The 12,330-nt window shown below is 35.1% G+C and overlaps 1 protein-coding gene across 3 annotated transcripts in view; it reads left to right on the top strand.

Moving 5' to 3' along the window:
- Positions 1 to 12,330, top strand: part of RNPC3 (RNA binding region (RNP1, RRM) containing 3) — a 79,499-nt gene that overhangs the window by 41,997 nt on the left and 25,172 nt on the right. The gene's annotated exons all lie outside the window — the stretch shown is intronic.

The raw sequence follows: 12,330 nt of genomic DNA, 5'->3' as shown, positions 1-12,330 counted from the left end.
CCTGATGTCACTATTTTGGAACTCTGGAGTCTATTAAAAGCTTGCAACTTCCAGGGGAAGCCTTGGACAATAAATTGTAGTTAATTTAGGTTAATTTCAGCCCATAGTAGCAGCTACCAATCCCCCAACCCCAACCATGTGGCAGGCAGCCATGTATGTATCCTGGAACACCTTGCATGCAGCTGGTAGGAGTCAGGGTAGGCAAAAGGACCCTGAACTCTAAATACTGGGGAATCTATGCTCTAATTGTTAATTGCTGCTTTTGATCACAGAGGTACAAAGAGGTTGGCAGCCATAGTTGTTGTACCTCCTCCCATTTTTGTAAGCTATCCCTTCTATCTGCTGCCCCACTGAAGTGACTTACAGGGGAGTAGTAAGGCAGGCACCCCCTTTTCCCCTCCCTCTTTATTTTTCCTTTTCCCCTTTGGGGAGCCAGACATGCTTAAAGACTAGGATATTCAAAAACAGCTGCACATATGGGGAAAATTAGAAATTGTCCACTAATCCCAGGGAAAGGCTCAAAAGTCTGAGAAGACCTTGGGTTTTACACCTCAGGCTGGTCCTTAACACAGATACACCATACAATAATCAAAAAACCAAAAACAATAAAAAAAGAGCAAGCCATGTGGAAGGGGGAGAATATGGATTTCAGTTACTGTAATGTTAAGTTCAAATGTCTAGTTTTCGGGCTTCCCTGGTGGTGCAGTGGTTGAGAGTCCGCCTGCCGATGCAGGGGACACGGGTTCGTGCCCCGGTCCAAGAGGATCCCACATGCCGCGGAGCGGCTGGGCCCATGAGCCGTGGCCGCTGAGCCTGCATGTCCGGAGCCTGTGCTCCGCAACGGGAGAGGCCACAACAGTGAGAGGCCTGCACACTGGAAAAAAAAAAAAAAGTCTAGTTTTCAACGAAAAAACTTACAAGACATACAAAGGAACAGGAAAATATGGGTGGTTCAAAGAGAAATAACTAAATGGACAGAAACTATCCCTGAAGAAGACCTGATGGAAGCTATACTTAGACAAAGACTAAAATAACTGTTCTAAAGATGCTCGAGGGACTAATAGAAGATGTGGAGAAAGTAAAAGCAGAACAACTAATGAATAAAATGGAAATATCAATTGATAGGAAATCTAAAATTAAACCAAAAATTTCTGGAGCTGGGAAAGTACAATAACTGAAATGAGAAATACACTAGAGGAATTCCAAGGAAGACTTGAGTATGCAGAAGGAATCAGTGGACATAGGACAATGAAAATAGGACAATGGAAATTATCAAGTTTGAGGAACAGACAAAAGACTGAACAAAAATGAACATAGCATAAGAGTCCTATGGGAAACCATCAAGCAGACCAATATGCACGCTGTGGGAGTACCAGAAGAGAGGAGGAAAGAGACAGAATATTTGAAGAAATAATAGCTGACAACTTCCCATGTCTGATGAAAGTCGTAAATATAAATATCCAAGAAGTTCAACGAATTCCAAGTAAGATTGACTCAAAGATCCACATCAAGACATAATAAAACTTATTATAAAAACAAAGAGAAGTGAATTTTCACATGCAAGGGATTCTCAATAAGATTATCAGCAGATTTTTCATTAGGATCTTTGGAGGCCAGAAGGAGTGGACTGACATATACAAAGTGCTAAAGGAAGAAAAATTCAACCAGGAATCCTGTATCTGGCAAAACAGTTTTTCAACAGTGAGGGAGAAATTGACATTCCTAAATAAACAAAGCAGTAGAGTTTGTTACCACTAGACCTACCTGTGAGAAATGCTCAAGGGACTCTTTGAAGAGTCAAATGAAAGGACACTAGACCATAACTCGAAGCCATATGGAGAAATACGGATCTTAACAAAGATCTTATACATGAACAATTATAAAAGCTAATATTATTGTAACAGTGGTTTGTTACTACACTGTTATCTACATGATTTAACAGACTAATACATTGAATAGACAATTGTTAGCCTATAAGCTAGTATTGATGTTATTATAACTGTGGTCTAATTCTACATGTTGTTTTCAACATAATTTAAGGGACAAATGCATTTAAAAATAGTTACGTTTAGGGGCATACAATGTATAAAGATGTAATTTGGGGGAGAAAGGGCTGGAGACAGAACTGTAAAGGCACTTCTTATATGTTACTGAAGTTAAGCTAGTATGAACTCAAATTAGAATGTTATAACTTTAGGATGGTAAATGTAAACCCCATGGTAACCACAAGGAAAAGAGCTACAGAATATACACAAAAGAAAGTGAGAAAGTATTTTAAACATTTTACCAAAAAAATCAACTAAACATAAAAGACAGTTAAGGTGGAAATGAGGGACCAAAAAAAAAACAAAAACAAAAACCTATAAGGCATATAAAAAACAAGCAAAATGACAGAAGTAAGTCCCTCCTTTTCCGTAATTACTTTGAGTATAGATGAATTAAACCTCCAGGCCAAACACCAAGATTGAGAAAATGGATTAAAACACTTGATCCAACTGTATGCTATCTGCAAGAGTCACTTTGGATCCAAAGACCAAACAGATTGAAAGTGAAAGTGTTGAAAAAGATATTCAGTGCAAATAATAACCAAAAGAGAGCAGGGGTGGCTATACTAATATCAGATAAAATAATACACTAAATCAAAAAAAGGTTAAAAGAGACAAAGAAAAATATATTAATGAAAGTTTCAATAGAGCAAAATGTTATAAAAGTTATAAACATTTACAAACCTAGTGACACATCATCAAAATATATGAAGCAAAAACTGACAGAGTTCAAGGGAAAAATAGACAATTCTACAATAATAGTTGGAAACTTTAGGACCCTAATAATGATAATGGATAGTTCAGTCAAACAGAAGTAAGGAAATAGAGGACTTAATAACTGTCTAACAGACATATACAGAACACTGTAGCCAACAATGGCATACATATTTATCTCAAGTGCATGAGAAACATTTTCCAGAATGGACCATATGTCAGGCCACAAATTAAGTTTCAGTGAAAAGAGATATACAAAGTATCTTCTCCAACCACAATGGGATTAAGTTAGAAATGAATAACAGAAGGAAAAGTGGAAAATTCACACTATTGTTGAAATTAAATGACACACGCTTGAACAACCGGTGGGTCAAAGAAGTTACATGGGAAATTAGAAAAAAAATACTTAAAAAAAATAAAAACAAAAACAACATACCAAAACGATGGGATGCATCAAATGTGGTCTAAGAGGAGAATTTATAGTTACAATCACTAACATTAACAAAGATTTCAAATCAGCAAGCTAGCTTTACAACTTTTAAAGAACTCAAAAAAGAAAAGCAAACTAAACCCAAAGCTAGCAGAGGAAGAAAATAACAAAGATTAGAGATAAATGAAATAGAAAATAAAAAATAGAGAAAATCAGTAAAATCAAAAGTTGATTGCTCAGAAAGACCAATAAAACTGACAAACCTATAGCTACAGGGACTAAGAAAAAGACTTAAATTACTAAAATCAGAAATGAAGGTGGGGACAAACTACAGACTCTACAGAAATAAAAAGGATTATAAGAGTACTGTAACAGTTCTCCATTAACAAATTGTATAACGAGATAAAATGGACAAATTCCTAGAAATACAAGCCTACTAAAGACTAAACTACAAAGAAATAGAAATTCTGAATAGACCTGTAACTAGTAAGGAGATTGAATCAGTGATCAGAATAGACAAGTCCTGAACCCGATAGCTTCACTATTGATTTCTAGCAAACATTTAAGGAAGAATTAAAACCAGTTTTTCTTAAACTTTTCACAGAAGGTGAAGAGGAAGGAAAACTTCCTGACTGATTCCTTGGGGCCAATATTACCCTCATATCAAAGCCAGACAAAGACACTGCAAGAAAAGAAGACTACAAACCAATATCCCTTATGTTCAACACTGATACAAAACTCCTCAACAAAACACTAGCAAACCAAATTCAGGAGCATATTAAAAGGATTATACATCACGACCATGAGAGATCTATATTGGAATGCAACGATGGTTCAACATATGAAAATCTATCAAATCTAAATGAAGGACAAAGACTACACAATCATCTTAATTGACACAGAAAAGCATTTGACATAATTCAACATCCTTTCATGATAAAAACATTCAACAAACTGGGAACAGAAGGAAACTACCTCAATATAATAATATTCTTATATGAAAAACTCACAGTGAACATCATACTCCATACTGAAAGGCTGAAAGCATTTCCTCTAAGATCAGAAACAACTCAAGGATGTCCACTTTTGCCACTTCTGTTCAACACAGTGCTGGAAGTTCTAACCAGAGCAATCAGGCAAGAAAAAAATAAAAAGCATTCAAATTGAAAAGGAAGAAGTAAAAGTATCTCTGTTCACAGATAATATGATTTTTTCCAGCTTTATTGAGATATAATTGACAAAATTCTAAGATAATGTATACAACATGGTGATTTGATATATGTATACACTGTGAAGGGAATTTCCACATTGATTTAATTAACACCCATCATATCACATTTTTTTGTTTTATCTTGTTTTGGTGAGAACATTTACATACTATCAGCAAATTTCAATTATACAATACAGTGTTACCAACTGTAGTCATCATGTTATACATTATGTCCTCAGTCCTTATTCATTTTATAACTGAAAGTCTGTACTTTTTTTTTACCAGTGTTTCTCTATTTCCCCCCCTCCATCCAGCCCCTGCAACCACTTTTCCTACTTTCTGCATATGAGTTCAACTTTTTTTTTTTTGTTATAGAAATGATACAGTGATACCATGCAGTATTTGGTCTTTTTCTGTCTGGTTTCTTTAATACCCCCAAGCTCATTCACACACCATGGAATATTATGTATGTGTATGTATGTGTGTGTGTGTTTATGCACATATATACATATATCACATTTTCTTGATCCATTAATTTTTTAGTGGCCATTTTGGTTCTACTGCAATGAACATAGGAGTACAGATACCTCTTCTAGATAATGGTTTTGTTTACTTTGAATACATAGCCAGAAGTGGGATTAGTAGACCATATAGTAGATGTATTTAATTTTTTGAGGAACTTTCATACTGTTCTTCATAGTGACTACCAGTTTACATTTCTACCTACAGTGTATGAGCCTTCTCTTTTCTTCACATTCTTGCTAGCATTTATTATCTCTTGTCTTTTTAATGATAACCATTCTAACAGGTGTAAAGTGGGTGATCTCATTGTGGTTTTGATTTGCATTTTTCTGGTGATTAGTGATATTGAGCGCCTTTTCATGTACCTGTTGCCCATTTGTATGTCTTCTTTGAAAAAATGTCTCTTCAGGTCCTTTGCCTATTTTGAAATTGGGTTATCTGTTTTTTTTCTATTAAGTTGTAGATATGATCTTACTTAGAAAACCCTAAAGATTTCACACACACACACACACACACACACACACACACACAAAACTGTCAGAAGTAATAAATTTAGCAAAGTAGCAGGATAAAATAATCAACATACAAAAATCAGTTGCATTTTTTTTTACATCTTTATTGGAGTATAATTGCTTTACAATGTTGTGTTAGTTTCTGCTGTACAACAAAGTGAACCAGCTCAGTTGCATTTCTATACACTAATAACGAACAATCTGAAAAGGAAATTATGAAAACAATTTAATTTAACGTAGCATGAAAAGAATAAAATACTTAGGAATTAACAAAGGAGATGAGAGACTTGTACAATGATAACTACAAAACGTTGCTGAAAGAAATTAAAGAAGACATAAATAAATTGAAACACATCCCATGTTCATGGATTGGAAGATTTAATGGTGTTGAAATGTAAATTCTATGGAAAGTGATCTACAGACTCAATGCAATTCCTATCAAAATCCCAATTACTTTTTTTGAGAAATAGAAAAACCCATCCTAAAATTCATATGGAATCTTAAGGGACCTCAAATAGCCAAAACAATCTTTTGAAAGAAGAACAAAACTGGAGTACCCACACTTCCTGATTTCAAAACCTACTACAAACCTACAGTAATCAAAACAGTGTGGTAATGTCATACAAACAGACATATAAACCAATGAAATAAAATAGCCCAGAAATGAACGTGTTACATATATGGTCAAATGGTTTTTGACAAGGTTGCCAAGACCATTCAATGGGCAAATATTCTTTTTAACAAATGGTGCTGGAAAAACTGGATAGCCACACATAAAAGAATGAATTTGGACACCTACCTAACACTATATACAAAAATTATATCAAAATGGATCAAAGACCTAAATTTAAGAGCTAAAACAATGAAACCTTAGAAGAAAATATAGGACAAAAACTTCACAATGTTTTTTTTTAGCAATGATTTCTTAGGTGTGACACCAAAGGCACAGGTAACAAAAAACAGGCAAATTGGACTTCATGAAAATGTTTGAAATTTGTACATCAAAAGATACTATCAATAGAGGAAAAATCCATCCACATAATGGGAGAAAATATTTGCAAGTCATGTATCTAATAAAGGATTAATATCCAAAGTACATAGAGAACTACTAAAACTAAACAACAAACAGCAGCCCAATTGAAAGATGGGTAAAGGATTAAATAGACTTTTCTCCAAAGAAGACAGCCCATAATTTATGCATGTGAAATGATGCTTAACATCACTAATCATTAGGAAAATGCAAATCAAAACAAGAATGAGATACCACCTCACACTAAGACGGCTACTATCAAAAAAAACAGAAAACAGCAAGTGTCGATAAGGATGTGGAGAAATTGAACCTTGTGCTCTGCTGGTGGGAATCTAAAATGGTATAGCCATTGTGGAAAACAGTATGGCAGTTCCTAAAAAAAATTTTAAGTAGAATTATCATACCATCCAGCAATTCCATTTCTGGGTGAATATCCAAAAAATTGAAAGCAGGATCTCAAAGTGATATTTGTACACCCATGTTCATAGCAGCAATATTCACAACAGCCAAAAGGTGGAAGAGGGCTTCCCTGGTGGCATAGTGGTTGAGAGTCCACTGCCGATGCAGGGGACACGGGTTCGTGCCCCGGTCCGGGAGGATCCCACATGCCGCAGAGCGGCTGGGCCTGTGAGCCATGGCCACTGAGCCTGCATGTCCAGAGCCTGTGCTCTGCAACGGGAGAGGCCACAACAGTGAGAGGCCCGCATACTGCAAAAAAAAAAAAAAAAAAAGGTGGAAGAAACACAAGTGTCAATTGACAGATGAATGAATAAGAATCATATGGTATATACATGGAATATTATTCAGCCTTAAAAAGGGAGGAAATTCTGTGATATACTACAACAGAGATAAACCTTGCAGGGTAAACATTATGCTAAATGAAACAAGCCAGTCACAAAAAGGCAAGTGCCATATGATTCCATTTACATGAGGTACCTGTAGTAATAAAAATCATAGAGACATAAAATAGAACAGTGATTGCCAGGGGCTGAGTGGAGGGAGGAATGGGGAGTTTAACTGGAACAGAATTTCACTTTTGCAAGACAAAAAGAGCTATGGAGATCAATGGTGGTGATGGTTGTACAATATTATGTTTGTATTTAATACCATTGAACTGTATGCTTAGAAAATTAAGATGGTAAATTTTGATGTATGTGTAACAGTACAAAAATTTGAACAAAAAAACCTGCATGTAAACATTTACAGTGGCTTTATACATCATCCTCCAGAATGGAAACAACTCGAATGTTCTTCAACTTTTGTAGTACCTGTATACAAAATAGTGATGACTGATACATGGAACAGTATGGCTTTATCTCAGATGTATCATGTTCAATAAAAGAAGCCAGACTCAGAAAGTCACATACTTTGTGACTACATTTTTATAAAGTAATATAAAAACAAAACTATAAGACAACTACCTGATGAATGAGGCCCAAGGGACCAGGTCTGGGTAGATGAATTGACTACAAAGAGATTCTGAGATGTGATAGAAATATTGCATATTGTAATCTTTTTAAAAATTCAATAAATCTTTATTGAGCTCCCACAGGGTGTAACATAGGGGTATAATTTTATTGTTCTGAATGTGTTTATCCAGTTTTCCCAACACCAGTTATTGAAGAGACTCTCCTTTCCCCATGGGTGTTCTTTGCTCTCCTCTGGAATAGTAGTTGACTGTATATTCAGGGGGTTTAATTCTGGGCTTTCTATTCTGTTCCATTGGTCCAAGTGTCTGTTTTTGTTCCAGTCCCATACTGTTTTTATTACTATAGCTTTATAGTATAGTTTAAAATCAGGACGTGTGATATCTCTAGCTTTGTTCTATTTCCTCAGTATTGTTTTTGCTATTTAGGGTCTTTTGTGGTTCCACACAAATTTTAGGATTTTTTTTTTCTATTTCTGTGAAGAATGCCATTGATATTTGATGGGAATTGTGATGAATCTATAGATGGCTTTGGGTAGTATGGATATTTTAACAATATTAATTATTTTGATCCATGAACACAGGATATTTTCCATTTGTTTGTGTCTTCTTCAGTTTCTTTCAGCAAATTCTTATAGTTTTTGTTGTACAGATCTTTCACTTTCTTGGTTAAAATTACTCCTAAATATTTTGTTGTTTTTCATGCTATTTTGAATGGGATAGATTTCTTTCTTTGTTAGATGGTTCATCATTAGTGTGTAGAAATACAGCTGATTTCTGTATGTTAATTTTGTATCCTGCAACTTTACTGAAATTGACTAGTTCCAATTTTTTTTTGTCTGAGTCTCTAGGATTTTCAATATACAAGCTCACATCACTTGCTAATCGCTACAGTTTCGCTTTTTCCTTTCAGATTTTATGTCTTTTATTTCTTTGTCTTATCTAATTGCTCTAGTTAGAACTTCTACTATTTGAATAAGAGTGATAAGAGTGGACATCTTTGTCTTGTTCTTGATCTTAAAGGAAAAGCTTTCAATTTTTCTCCATTGATTATGTTAGTTGTGTGTTTCTTCTGTATGACCTTTATTATGTTGAGGTATGTTCCTTCTGTGCCCAATCTGTAGAGTATTTTTATCGTGAAAGGATGTTGTATTTTGTCAAATGCTTTTTCTGCATCTATTGAGATGACTGTGATATTTATCTTTCATTTTATTAGTGTGATATGTTACATTTATTGATTTGTATATGTTGAACCATTCTTGCATCCCAGGGATAAATCCCACTTGGTCATGAGGTATAATCATTTTAATGTGTTCTTGAATTCAGTTTGCTAATATTTTGTTGAGAATTTTTACGTCTATATTCACCAGGGATATTGGCCTACAGTTTTCTTTTTTGTGTTTCCTTATCTGGCTTTGATGTCAGGATAATGCTGGCCTTATTATTTCCTTCCTTATGCTAACTTTGGACTTACTTTGTTCTTTTTTCCTAGTTCCTTGAGATATTAAAGTTAGATTTTTAAATTTGTGATTTTTCTAATTTCTTAATATCTGCATTTATCACAATGAACTTTGCTCTCAGAACTGCTTTGCTGCATACCATACATTTGGATATGTTGTATTTTCATTTTCATTTGTTTCAAGATAATTTTTTATTTCCCTTTTGATTTCTTCTTCAGCTCACTGGTTGTTCAGAAATGTGTTGTTTAGTTTCCACATATTTGTAGACTTTACAGTTTTCCTCTTGTTGATTTCTAGTTTCATACCATCATGGTCAAAAAAGATAGTTGGTATGATTTCAGTGTTTTTAAATTTGCTAAGATTTGTTTTATGTCCTATTATATGATCTATCCTGGAGACTGTCCATGTACATTTGAGAAGAATGTGTATTCTGCTGCTGTTGGGTGGAATGTTTTATAAATGTCTGTTAGGTCCATTTGTTCTAAAGTATGGTTCAATCCAATGTTTTCTTATTGGTTTTCTGTCTGGATGACCTATCCATTGCTGACAGTAGCATATTGAAGTCCCCTATTATTGTAGTGTTGTCTGTTTCTCACTTTAGATCTTTTAGTATTTGCTTAATATATTTTAGTGCTCTCATGTTGGGTGCACGTATATTTACAATTGTTATATCTTCTTGAAGTATTGACCCTTTTGTCATTATCTAATAACCTTCTTTGTCTCTTGTTACTGTTTTGGGCTTTAAGTCTATTTTGTCTGATATAAGTATAGCTAACCCCACTTTCTTTTGGTTTTCACTTATTTGGAATATTTTCTTCTATCCTTTGAGCCTATGTATGTCACTTTGACCTGAAATAAGTCTCCTGTAGGCAACATATAGTTGGGTCTTGGTTTTCCCATCCCTCTCTGTGCCTTTTGATTGGTGAATTCAGTATGTTTACATTTACAATGATTATTGTTATGTAAGGACTTAACTACTGTCATCTTATTATTCATCTTCTGCTTGTTTTTCATCTCAATTTTTCTTTTTCCTTCTGTTTCTGCCTACCTTTGTAAATTGGTGGTTTTCCCTAGTGATTTTTTCAGTCCCTCCTTTTTATGTTTTGTGTCCCTATGGTAGATTTTTGCTTTTGGGTTACCATGAGGCTTACACAAAACATCTCATAGGAACAAAATAGTCCCTTTTATCCTGATAACAACTTCTCTTTTTTCATCTATAGATTTTCCATCCTTTTACTTCTTTTATATTTTTGATGCCAAATTTTCCTATTGTTGTACTGTGAATTCATTACAAAATTGTAGTGGTTATAGTTATTTTAAATTATTCTTTCCTTTAACATTTGTACTATAATTAAATGGCTAACACACCATTCTAATATAGAGTTACAGTTTTCTAATTGTGATTGTCTATTTTTCACCTTTACTAAACTGTTGTGTATTTTCATACGTTTTTGTGTCACTAATTAGCATCCTTCCATGTCAGCTTGAAGAGTTTTTTTTAACATTTCTTATAAGTCAGGTCTAGTGGTGGTGAACTCCTTCACCTTTTGTTTGTATCTCCTTTATGTCTGAAGGATAACTTCACCAGGTAAAGTATTCTTGGCTGGTAATTTTCAATCTTTCAACACTTTGAATATGTCATGTCACTCTCTCCTGCCCTGTAGAGTTTCTTCTGAGAAATCCCCTGATAGCCTAATGGGGATTCCTTTGTAGATTACTTTCATTTTTTTCCCTGGCTGCCTTTTGGATTCTTTCTTTGTCATTGATTTTTTTGACAGTTCCATTATAATGTGTCTTGTAAACAGACTTTTTGTATTGAGATAACATGGTGTTCTATTAGCTTCATGGACTTTTATGTCTAATTCCTTCCCCAGGTTTGGAAAGTTCTCAGCTATAATTTTTTAAATAAACTCCCCTTTTCCCTCTTTTCTCCATCTGGTACACCAGTTATTCTTATATTTGCTTTTCTGATCAAGTCCTTAGGGTTCACAGGGCTTCTTCATTTTTAAAAAATCTTAGTTCTCTTCTCCTAACTGAATCATTTCTAAATTCTTATCCTCCCAGTCACTTATTCTTTCTTCCATCTGATCTGTTCTGTTACCTTTGCTCTCTGATGAGTTCTTTATTTCATTCATTGATTTATTCAGCTTCAGAATTTCTGTTTGGTTCCTAAAAAATTCAGTTTCTTTTGTAAAGAATCCTTTATGGTCATTAATTTTGTTCCTGAGTTCATTGACTCGCCTTTCTGAGTTTTCTTATAGTTTATTGAATTTCTTCATAACATCTATTTTGAATTCTTTATCAGATCTCAGTATACTGTGCCTTTGAGTTCCTGGGGAATTATCATTTTCTTTTTGTGATACCATATCCCTTGATTTTTCACAGTGTTTGATGATACGTGTGCCTCTACTTTCGCAGTTGAAGTAGCAAGCACTTTTCTTAGTTAAGGATTTGTTTGCTTTGGCTGTTACAGCTCATCAGGCTGGCAATTAGAAAACTTTCTTTTGTTTTCCAAAAGGTGGCACTGTAGCTCAAGTTTTAGGTTTCTCCTATAGAAGCTGGCTCTTGGGGCTGTGCTTGGGAGTTTTAAAAAGAGCTGGCATCAGAATGGGAGGAGGCTTGGGCTTAGGAACTGAAACTTTGGGGGTGCCATGGCCTGGTAGGGGGATCCTAGAGTGGGGTCTCCCAGAGTCCTGAAGCAGATAGCAGGAAACATGTTCCTTCAATGCCCTTTGATAGTCTTATCTGCCCCCTTTCCTTTCCTCTTCCTCCCCAACCCCCCAGTCATGGAGGTTCCCTCCTCATAACTCCAGGTCTGCTGGAGAGAATTGGAACCCTCCAGCTGCAACCCACCTGCATCTGGGCAGTTTGTCACTCACCACTTTTGCCTTCCTCCTCCTCTAACACAGAGGTAGCTACTTCCACTGCTAAAAGTCCAGTGTTGTTTAGGGTCACCTTGGAGAGGGGGGCTGCCTTAGCAG

The sequence above is a fragment of the Delphinapterus leucas genome, chromosome 1 (genome assembly GCF_059928025.1).
Source record: "Delphinapterus leucas isolate spDelLeu-1000000601 "Yukka" chromosome 1, BTC_Dleu_Yukka2, whole genome shotgun sequence".
In the NCBI taxonomy this organism is placed as follows: Eukaryota; Metazoa; Chordata; class Mammalia; order Artiodactyla; family Monodontidae; genus Delphinapterus; species Delphinapterus leucas.
The sequence above is the reverse complement of the archived record's forward strand: the minus strand, read 5'-3'. Positions and strand labels throughout refer to the sequence as shown.